The sequence below is a fragment of the Gracilinanus agilis genome, chromosome 5 (genome assembly GCF_016433145.1).
Source record: "Gracilinanus agilis isolate LMUSP501 chromosome 5, AgileGrace, whole genome shotgun sequence".
Classification (NCBI taxonomy): Eukaryota; Metazoa; Chordata; class Mammalia; order Didelphimorphia; family Didelphidae; genus Gracilinanus; species Gracilinanus agilis.
In genome coordinates, this window is record NC_058134.1 from 157,593,118 (window position 1) to 157,605,408 (window position 12,291).

The 12,291-nt window shown below is 38.1% G+C and overlaps 1 protein-coding gene across 2 annotated transcripts in view; it reads right to left on the reverse strand.

Moving 5' to 3' along the window:
- MAGI2 (membrane associated guanylate kinase, WW and PDZ domain containing 2) overlaps positions 1-12,291 on the reverse strand; it is a 1,708,818-nt gene that overhangs the window by 893,369 nt on the left and 803,158 nt on the right. The window lies entirely within an intron of this gene.

Sequence of the window (12,291 nt, forward strand, 5' to 3'; positions counted from 1 at the left end):
ATTTCTTCAGGAAATAAGGAAACACTTGTTTCCTCCTCATGCTGTCATGTGAATTTAAGGTTTATGTAAAGTGTTAGGCTGCCTGCAATGAAATGGAAACCCTTCTGTATTTCACTAAGATGATGATGTATTCATAGAACATTAACCACAAGAGAGCTATACTGAGCACTTTCAATAAATCTCAATTAAAGTGATCAATATTGTAAAAAAAATATCCCAAAAGGCACTTCTCCCAAAAACATATTGGATATCAGTTTTAAATATTGAAAAAGACCAGACACTTCTAGTAGCAATAGGAATTAAGTTCCAAATGTGTTGGAATATAATTGCTAAATAGCCTAACTTCCAGCATTTCAAGATTAAGTGAAAATCTCAGGCATACTTACTAAAAGGTATTTTCTTTAGGAAAACAATAGTATAATTTGAGTATTCCCAGACAAACACACTCACGCACACACATATTTGCCTTATTAACTCAAATGAACTGTCTCCTCTTTGATAATTCAGATTCTATTCATCTTTCAAGTACCACTTCATGTCCTACCACTTTCCAGATACTTTTCCTATCTCTTGCAGGTCACAATGATTTTTCCAAGATATCTGGAGCTAAGATAAGGAAAGCAGGAAACTGGCAGGAAGAAGGAAAGGAAGGATTTTAAAGGAGGAGAGAGGCAATGTATTATCTCACTTACATTAAACACAACATTCCTGTTTGGGAAAGGGAATGTTACCCTCCCCCCTGGCACTCTTTCCTTGGATAGTATTTATCTTTAAGGGAAGGAGAGAATCACCCTTTCATTCTGTGACCTCCGACATCCACATGATTTTAAGTGATCTCCAAACCTTGTAGAATTCTTAGACATCTGCACATCCCTCAGAATTGGTTCAGCTCAGAGTCTATACTTACTTGTCTTTACTGAAAAAAGCTTGTACTTATTTTCCTAGAGAGGAAAGTAAGAGGTCCTGCTACTTCTGAAATCTGATTCTAGTTAGCCATCGGAGGAATTTTCCTAGTCTACAAAGAATTTATTACAATCAGTGCTAAAAAATCTGACCAGATAGAATGTTGGGAATCCAATACATTGTAGGGTAGAGAAGACATTGGTATGTCATGACAGATGGAGAGACAAGCCTATTATATTTAGTTTAGTTTCTTACTAAAAGTTTAACTTGCCTTTTCAGTTTAGTGTCATTCTTTCCCTAAGCTTACATGTGTATGTTGTATATGTGTGAGTATGCATATATACATATATATTTGGAAATATAACCAGAGACTTTGAAATACATATAAATATATATGTATATAATTTTTTTCATATTTAAGGACTTATCCATTTGTCACTTGGCAGTGCAACAAACTTTTCCTGTAAAAATAACAATAGTCTCTCTTTTTAGCAATGTTTATGTGAAAGAATATTCTTTTTATGATGTTGAAATACAGGTATAGGAAAAGTAAGCAACTATGTTATAGGAGCATAAAATCACAGATTTAGAGCTAGAAGGGACCTCAGAGGGCACGTAGTGGATCCCCCTCCTTTTATATATGAAGAAACGGATGTCCAGAGAATTCAAATGACTTTCACAGCCTGAGTTACATCTCCCTTTTTATATGTGTAGCTTGCCACAAGCGGATTAGCACTATCAGTTAGAGATGTATTTTAACTTCTCTGCACTAGAATCCAAATAATCAATGATAAGCTGTTATTCAAAGAGGACAGGGACTACACGGCAAACTGGGTAGAGAACAAGCCTCAGTCAGGAATACATGGACTCAGTGATTTCTTCTGACAAACACTAGCCAGGTGATCCTGGGCAAGTCATTGAAGTTCTTGATACCATAAGCAGTTCTTTAAGAAAAGTCTCTGAATTGCAGGACAAGTACTTATCTGCATGGTTTGGGTAGCTCTACTTGCTGGTTATAATACTTGATAAATTATATATCTAGTTTATTTTTTAAAAAAAATCTTGGCAGCAAGTTTTGAAGGTTATAACTACCTTAAGTAAAATCATATAATATTCTCCAAATATGTCCTATTGCTTTTTAATTTTTAAAAGCTCTACCTCCCTCATCTACTGTCTTCAGAGTGAGAAGTAGATGTAGCTGTGCTCCCCTCTGTGTGAGTCAGTAAAAAGGCAGAGGAACAGGGATGAGACGCCCCACCCCCAACCACACATGAAGTTTTATACATTTAAAGTACTTTAACTCAGAATCTTACTAATTTTTTTCCTTACATTTTTGCAGAAGAAGCTTTTTCAAAACACAAAAATACATTTTTGGCTGTGGGTTGCTTAAGGTGATAGAGGGAATGGAAATCAAATGTCTCTGTGTTGATGCCCAAGGCGGAAACCAAGTGATTACTAAGCTAAACTATTGCTCTCAAACTTTGTCATTTAATTTATCTGAGCAATGGTTACTTCATCTTTAAATGAAGGGTCTGTACTAGATGACATCTAAGCTCTCTCCATGGTTTAGATCTGTCATCCTATGAAAGTATGTGTCACTCTAGCCCTGTGTCTTCTTTTGACCCACCTTAAGGATACCAATTGCATCATGATGACATTTGGCTGTACTTTTTGAAACTCACAAATAAGTTGAAAATTTCTTTTAGTACATAATATTCTCTCCAGTGTCTCCCCTTGCCAACCCCCCCTGTTATTTTACTACTAATAAATACATCTTCAGGAACTCCAGAGACTGTTGAGGCAGAACATATGCTACTTTAAAACATTTTCACCTACTTAATCTGCTTCAGCTGGCTCAGTTCTCTCTAGGTACTTGCTGCTCTGGGAAACTTTACTGTATCATTGTTGTTTTATTGCCTTTTAAAACAGAATTTCCATGAGTAGGTAGTTCCTAAGAGTCAAGCCTTTTCCTATAGGCACACATATATCTGATTTAATCACAGTTAAGTCTTTCTCCGTATACTTTTAAGCTATTAAGGCTTAATAAAAGCCTTTTAAGGTATCAGAGCTTAAAACCGCACTACAATTTTTGGGATGATGTACATCTATAGGTATATCATCCCTATATATAGTGAAAATCATCTCTCACACATTTTCTAAAACCACACCTGGGTTTCCCTTGGTTTACAAACATAGTCAACCCATTCTAAGACACCTGAGACTTCTCTAGCTAACTCCACTTCACCTGCAATTATCCCTAACATTTTCCATTGACCCCACCGGCCCTCTGGTGGGTTCAGAGATGACTTTTCAGTCGTATTGTCTGTTCATTTTTCCTTGCTCCTCCATAATTGCGTCAATTTTCACAAAGCACACCATTTACCACAGTCAAACTGCCTACATTTATAAAAGCAGTAATCAGATCTACATGCAGTGTTAAAGTTCCATTTCCGTTGTTCTTCCAAAGAAGTGGGATTTTTATTGCATCTGCAAGCTTTTAGCTATAACAGAATTATTCTAAATAGATTCCAAGGAAAATATATGGTTTTACAACCATCCTACACCGCACTGTTTCAAGATATGACCCTTAAAGACACAGCCCTTTAGAAAAGCACATGATACTATTTCTAAAACATTTATGTGACTTTCCATGGTGAAAGCTTTTGGAATTATTGCCTAGGCAGTCTTATTTGCTGTTATACCATAGAAATGACAGCATGCAATTTTGCAGGAAGCATCAGGGGCTTTTTTAAAAAATTTCCTTTGAGAATAGAACTATGAAGCTCCCTTATTTTTGTCCCTGTACAATGTATACTTTCTTTGTCAGTTATCATCCCTTTCTCCCAGTGCTTTCCCATCTCACTGGACGGTGTGGTAGCACCTTACCTTTGCTGGAAACACAAAGGCACCCCTTCCTCCTGAGGCAATGCTACATGCAGTCACCCAACCAAGTCAGAAGGGTACTTAGTTGAGAGAGCAACACGACCAATTTTACACACACACACATACACACACACATACACACACACACACACACAGTCCCCCCAAATGACACATGCTCTTCCCAGTCCCCCAAACACACATAGTGTTTTGCCAAGCACATCCTGCCTCTGCTGGCCAGAAGCTTCACAAACCGGAGCTCAAATAAGGAAGCATGGCGAGACTGCTGCCGTAGCTTCCGTAGCACTTTCCCTCCCTGTTTAGTACAGGAATCTCCTTAATAAGCACATGTGTAGTACAAGGACAGGAGGACAATTTTCTTTCAGGGGCCTAACAGGAGATCGAATTATCTCCCTTTCTGCCATGGGACAGAGTCCAAACAACAACAATAAGAGTAACAGATGCTTTGTCCTTTAAGAAATGAATTCTGTGACAAGAGTGTGTTTGCCTTTACCTGTCAGTTTTCACTTTCTCTAAGAGCATAAGTAGCAAACGTTACCCCAGCATTATCCCTCTCTTGGAGGAAACCAGATAACCAACCCCCCTTTTAAAAAATCTCTCACATTGGGACAAAATAGATGTCATTTACCCTTTAAAATATTCTAAGTCTGAGGTTGCAAGAGAAGTATTTTCTACTGGTAATTTGTTGGGGAGTTCGGACTTGAGACAAAAATTGTCACCACCCACTACCCATTGAGGCTGAGAGCTAAAAAGCAGGCGAACTGAAATGAACCATGAGTCAGTCAGTCACTGTCAGGAAGCACAGTGATTAGAACAAATAACAATACTGGAGAAAGGCATGGCTACTCAGAGACCATCTTCTCAGGACGGGAGGAGAGATATGGAGCCATTTTTCATTTGGTTCACAAGAAAATGTCAGCACACAGCTGCTAGTACATTGCCAGATCACATCTTAATTTGTCCAAAAAAGGACCCAGGCGGTCATCCCTCCCAGAATAATTTTCTTAAAGAGTCCCTTCCAAATTTGGTTTATTCATCTGGGAGAATCTCCCTGCCAAGGTCCCTGGGGTTGGTGAGGCATGAATCCACATCCCATTCAAAACTAAATGCCTTCTCCCATTTCCTCTTTAACATCATGTGAATTCAACATTTCCGAGCTGAGTAAAAAAAAAAATGCACCCCTCACCACTGGACACCTCCTTCTTCAGGCATCTTTACTAATATCTCAAGGCAGTTTACTTGAGAACAGAGCAGGACCCTGACCAGCACACAATGGGAAATTGGTACATCAGGCTCCTACTACCATTGAAGACACTGGCAATGCCTTTTGTGTAAAAACACAGGAAAATACACATACAGGAACAAAAGACAGTGTGTCTGCATAGCCAGAAGAAAGAAGACTTATCTAGATTCATTTTATAGGCATCTGTACCTAGTCATTAAAATTAAAAAAAAAATGTTTTCAGTTTATTTTAATTCTAACATTGACAGGAGATTCTTTCTCTTTAACCCATGTGTCAATAAGACTCATTGTCAGCTTTGAAATCCTGTGGGAGGTAAAAGCTTTCTCTTAGAATACCTGACATTTGGCTGTGCTCAAGGAGTGCTATTTCCAACTTGTTTTATTTCAGCTGAATGACACTAAAATGTAAGATAATGCAAAATGCCTACGAAGTTCTCGCTGAATCCATCTAGCCTTGCAAAAAATGCCGACTCAGCATCTATTTGCTGTTTACAACCACAATACCATAACCTAACCATCCATTAGCAGCCTCCCTGAGCAAAATGTGAACTCTCTTGTAACGGCCACCTGACAACCGCTGACTAAAACACCCATTCTTCCTCGGAAGGAGACACCAGGAGGGTTCCTTGCCGACTGTAGAAAACAAAAGCACCACCAGCAAACAGGGGCATTTGACAAATGAAGTGAGACTCTTGCATCAAGTTTGGGTTCACATCTGGCGGAATATGGCACTGCCGTGCTCTGGGGTTGGGTGGAAGGGAAGGAAGGGGTTTGGAGGGAGCGACTGAAAAGACACAGACACACACATGCTGAAACTGACCACCCATCCGCTTGCAAGCTTCTTACCCTAAGGCTCCGTTCAGAGAAAGAAGAAAAGCTCAGAGTCTTATCCCACCTTTCCATGGTCCTCAGCCAGTAGGTCTTCTCAAACCACCTGTACTGATCCACCCCATTCTCAGATCAAAAAGAATAGCAATAATCAATCTCCCGATAGAAGTAGTCTCAGCTGGGCTTTGCTTTTTTTTTTTTTTTTTCTTTTTCTTCCCAGAACCGAGGTCTAGAATTCTCTGTTTAAGCCAGACACAGCAACACAAAAACTGCAGCTGAGGTCTTTTGTTTTCCCTCTTCTCAAAGATGAAGCAAGCAGCACTCCCCCTGTCTCTCTCTTTCTCTCTCCGTTTTCTCTTTCCCCACCCCCACCAGCAACCTAACTCAGTTCCTGTTCAGTCAGGGTCATTTACATTTCTCAGCACGAGCATCTATGCTATATTCATCCTGATCTCTTACTTTGGGAATTTTCTCTGTGAGGTGGGGTGGAAGGGGAGGGGGAGGGACAGGTCTAGGTGGCAGTCAGGTGACCCTTCTCTTCAAAGCCAGGGAGATGGATGGAGTGCGTGAATTTAAATACACATACACAGAGAGACATTTACGTTACAGAGCAGAGGGGAGAAAAAAAAAATTCCACCTCAATGGAGATTAGGTAGGTCTCTTTGGGGCTTTCATATTTCCATTTTCATCAGTTATGGGGAGCCACTATGGTGTCCTGGAATGTAATTAAACTTTCCCCGTGCTGATAACAATGCTACTTCATTTCAGAATCATAAAAGTAAAACTATGTTTTTAAAACTAGACAAAATGATTTTTTTTCTTCTTAGAGTCCGAGTCCCAATATTTATGCTGTTTCTCCGTTGCCTTTTCCTTTGATGTCCAGCATTCCTCTGCTTATTTCAGATGAACATAAAATCAAAAGTAGGAAGCAGAAAAGATACACCTAGAACATAAATCTCATATTCTTATCCCAAAGCTACTACTTGCTAACTCTTAAAAAGCTTCCCCCAATCATTTCTCCTCTCTTCAGTTAAAATTATTCCCCCTTCAATAAACCAACATAGAATTGGAATGGGTATGGCAGCTCAGTGGTTGAGATAGTCAGAGAATATCATCACAGGTTACTCAGATGTTATGAAGGTACATGTGGAATTCCTCCCTTCCCAACCTGGAAGACCCAAGAAGGATAAATCGGCCACCTCAGCTCTGCTATCTCCCCCTGCCCCTCCATTTTATTGTGATATTATCAGAAAAGTTAGACTTGGAAAATACATTAGAGATGATCCAATCTGGAACCCTCATTTTAGTTCTTCTATGGGAATTTGTATTGTTATCAAAGTTCTTGAATGAGAATGATATTATTCCCAGCCTACTGCACAGGGACATTGGACTAAGGGGGAAAAAATCCAGTTTCACATGTTGAGAAAGATCTGGTCTAGATCTATGATTTTCAGTAGTATTATCAATTCCTGAAAGTAGAAAAAGAAAAAAAAAACCTATTTACCAACATAGACCAATTAGCACCCTCTCTGCAACTTTGAAATGTCTAGAGAAGAGTAACCTCTTCTCTGTGTATCCCTGGGCAAGTGACTTGCCCAGGAATACACAGCAAATAATTGTCAGAGACTGTATTTGACTCCCTGTCTCCCTGCATTTAAGGCCAAATTCTCTTTCCATTGAAACACACAGAGTCATAATGATAATAACTAGCATTACAGGCTAACTAGCATATGTTTTAATAGGCATCAGCAAATAATCATTTTAAAAGTATTGTATAATACTTTCATTGTATGGATTCTTTCATCGTGGGAGCTTTCTGTTACTGATTCTTCAGCAAAGAGAAAAAGTGAGGAGGAAGGAAGGAGAAGAAATGATGGTTCTAGAATTGTATCTCCCCTACCCAAAATTATAGTTGCCTAAATTATTATATAAAACATTGTTTTATATCCTCCAAGATGCTGCCCATTGAAAACTTCACTTTCTAAGCTGGAATTTAGCATGTGATTAAAGTCTTATTTGCCCCCATCTCCTCTCTTTCTTTTCTTTTTTTTTATTCCCATCTCCTTTAAAAAAGAAAAAAAGAAAAAAAAACCTTCAGTAATCATGGTCTTGCTGCCACTACTTATGCTGGATATCTGAAGCATGGTTGTGCATGGATAGTTCTTTCCTTCAAGCTTTTTAAAAATAACATATTCTCAGACAAACTGGTTGCAACTTTATCTTCTGTCAATGTTGCCAAAGATAGGTATAAAGACAAAACTGTTTTTTAAAAAGCTACCAAATTCTTCCCACCAAAGAATAATAATGCAGAGTAGGTGGTTTTAGGAAGAATAATGAGGGTGAGTAATTTTGGATTGGTGACAAAAATACAGTTCTTTACTTCACAATCTTCTCACCAAAATCAAGCACATTTCTCCTACCTTTTATCTACCTTTACCTCATATTAAAGGTTTCCATTTTCCCTGCAGTTCCGCTCTAATCTCTGTTACTACTCTTTTATTTCTCATATTTAGTTTCCTTTCATATTTTATAAAATAAAATGCAAACTCCTTTATATGCCATTTAAAGCTCTTTAAAATCTGGCTCCAGTTGATTTTTCCAGACTTATTGCACATTACTCCCCTCTACATACTCGTTGTTCCAGGCAAATTGGCCTACTTGCTGTTCATCACACAAGACCTTTCATTTCCCTTCTTGGCACCTTCCTCCTGGTTGTCACCATGCTTATGATACACTCTCTCTTCATATCTTCCTCTAAGAATGCTTAGCATCCCCAAAACTCAGCTCAGGTATTCTCTCTGCTTACATGAGTTTTTTTTCTAGATCCCAGACCTCAAGTGCTTCCTCTTCTCCCTAATTAAACTTGTTTAGATTTTATATTTAAATTATATATGCACATATTAACTCCCCCAATAGAATATCAGTTCTTTGAGGACAGAGATTGTTTCTTTTTGCTTTTTTTTTTGTCTTTGAATCTCTGGATCCCACCACAATGCTGGGAATACAAGTGCTTATTAAATGCATACCTAATAATTCACTATTGTGGCCATATATTAGAATATCATTCCTTTTATGGACCTTAGATGATTTCTCTCTGTCCCAGAATATTCCCAGCACTGAAGAAAAAGCCAGAAGTGTGAAGTGGAGTCAGCCAATATTACTAAAGATAATTGACTAAAAAGGATGTTTCTGGATTTTTCATTGATAGAAAAAATCGGTGCAATACAAATTGCTAGATCTCAGTTCAGTTGTGCATTCTACTCAAGGTATTATATTTGCTGACTGTGGGCAAGTCAACTTTTCTGAGTGTTAATTCTTTTCTCAGTAAAATGATGAGATTGAATTAGATGAATCCTAAAGTCCCTTCAAACAATGATATCCTATCATCCTGTTTGTGTCACAGAAATGAAAGTTCTTGATTTAGAGCGGGCTGCCTATGAAAGTAATATGGCTCACTGATGAGAAGAATCATGTTTCAGAAATAGAAAATGGAGCAGGACTAACTAGCAACATCCCAGAAAAGAGTTAGGGGTCATAGATGACATAGATAAACAAAGACATTGAATATTATTTAGCATCAAAATGCCGACAGAATTATGCATCCCCACACCCGTGAATAGCATGTACAATATTAATGTACGTATGGAAGAACACATGATTACTCACCACTGTTATTTGGCCCTCCCACGAGCTTTTTCAGTCCTTGACGGTATCTCAGGTCTTATTCTTGGCAATATAGGGCAGCCCATTTATTCTGGCCATTCATATTTCCATTACCATTTGGATCATTGAAAATGTGATGTTTTGGGACTTGCAGCCATGGAGTATCTCCAGCAGAATGGACTTTCTCTGTCACATTGTGAGAGGGAAAGATTACAGATGGAGAGCCCAAGTAGTTATGCACCAAGATCCATGAAAGTTTAAGAGAGCTAAGGAAGAGGAGAATGTTGGGGTTTGGGAGGGATGTGGAGGGAAAGCGAACAAGTACTTATTAAGCACCTACTATGTGCTAGGTACTGTGCTAAGTACTTTACAAATATTTCCTCAGTTGATCCTCACAATAACTATAGATGATAGGTGCTGTTATCATTCCCATTTTACATTTGAAGATAAAATGGAGGGATGGGATACATTGGGTGAATTTTCTGAATTATTGAGAGAACAATCTGGTCAAGAGAGAAAGAAATGTGATGAAGTGAGAGCTGGTTTGGGAATCAAGAATGCTTGGGTTCAAGTCCTGGAGCTGTTATATCCTTGCTTTGTGACTCTGGGCAAATTATTTAATCCTTCAATATCCACAGTAAAGTTTCTGGCATTATTATTAACAATAATAGTATTTATATAGAACTTTAAGGCTTTCAAAGCATTTTATAAATAATATCTCATTTGAATCTTTCAACAACTCTAGAAGGTAGGTGCTATTGTTATTCCTTTCTTACAGATGAGGAACCTGAATCAGACAAAGTGACATTCCCTCAATTACATAGCTAGCAAGCATCTCAGGCCAAGATTTGAACTCATCTTCCTAATTCCAAGTCAAGTCCTCTATCCACAATAGCACTTAGCTACCTTCAGGAACAGAACAAGCATTGGTCAGCATTAATAGAAATATTTGCTAAGCCAATGAAACCACAGGTCTAGTTAAAAAAATGGAGATAAACACATCAGATGAAAAGGCATTGAAAACATGAAATCTCTACACATTAACTTAACTGTGAATAAGACCAAAAATACAATTTATATCCATGCCACATTAGATCATCACATCTCATTTATTGCCTTTAGGGAGAGGGGTAGGAAGAGGAAGAAAATTCAACAACTTCTTCAAGTTAGTTTATTTTAATTAAATATATTTTGTAGGTTTCAAGGATCCTAGTTTATGGAACCGCTGTGAAGTTGATCAAATTAAGAAGCTGTCCAACTAGTATTTAGCTAATCATGAATTACATTTATTACATTATTATTAAAACTGTTGAGTGTGGTCTCCAGAGATGAACATGATGGCTTCCTGGCAGAGGGAGCAAGTCTAAATTACACAATTTCTGAAAAGCTAGCACTTTGATTTTAACAATAAGAATGCAAATGATTCTAAAAAAGCAACATGCAGCCCCTAATCTAGATATAAAGGGATGTAACTTTCTACCTCTTTAAAGATCTTTTTTTTAAAAAAAAATGTTTCATATCTATATGTTTTGCTTTCAGAGAAATAAAAATTCTGCAGAGCACACTGTGTTTTCCTAGATAAATAAATGCAAATTTAAAGGGAACACAATATTATGCTTGTATGATATCTGAACCACATATGAAGTATGAACTGTGGGAAATTATCATACATCAAAAACATATAAATAATATTACTTGAGAGTGAAAAAAATCTTATATTAAAATAATGGATTCTAGATTTTGTGGAATTGAGTACACTTTTTTTTAACATTTATTAATATTCATTTTTAACATGGTTACATGATTCGTGCTCCACCTTTCCCCTTCAACCCCCCCCCCCGCACCCCCCTACCCATGGCCGTTGCGCATTTCCACTAGTTTTGTCATGTGTCCTTGATCAAGACCAATTTCCAAATTGTTGGTAGTTGCATTGGTGTGGTAGTTTCGAGTCCACACCCTCAATCATGTCCACCCCAACCCATGCGTTCAAGCAGTTGTTTTTCTTATATGTTTCCTCTCCTGCAGTCCTTCCTCTGAATGTGGGTAGCTTTCTTTACCATAAATCACTCAGAATTGTCCTGGGTCATTGTATTGCTGCTGGTACAGAGGTCCATTACATTCAATTTTACCACAGTATATCAGTCTCTGTGTACAATATTCTTCTGGCTCTGCTCCTTTCACTCTGCATCAGTTCCCGGAGGTCTCTCCAGTTCACCTGGAACTCCTCCAGTTTATTATTCCATTTAGCACAATAGTATTCCATCACCCACATATACCACAGTTTGTTCAGCCATTCCCCAATTGAAGGACATCCCCTCCTTTTCCAATTTGTTGCCACCACAAAAAGCGCAGCTATGAATATTTTCATACAAGTCTGTTTATCTATGATCTCTTTGGGATACAAACCCAGCAATGGTATGGCTGGAACAAAGGGAAGGCATTCTTTTATAGCCCTTTGAGCATGATTCCAAATTGCCAGCCAGAATGGCTGGATCAGTTCACAGCTCCACCAGCAATGCATTAATGTCCCAATTTTGCCACATCCCCTCCAGCATTCATTACTCTCCCCTTCTTTCATTTTAGCCAATCTGCTAGGTGTGAGGTGATACCTCAGAGTTGTTTTGATTTGCATTTCTCTAATTATTAGAGATTTGGAACACTTTCTCATGTGCTTATTGATACTTTTGATTTCTTTACCTGAAAATTGCCTATTCATGTCTCTTGCCCATTTATCAATTGGGGAATGGCTTGAT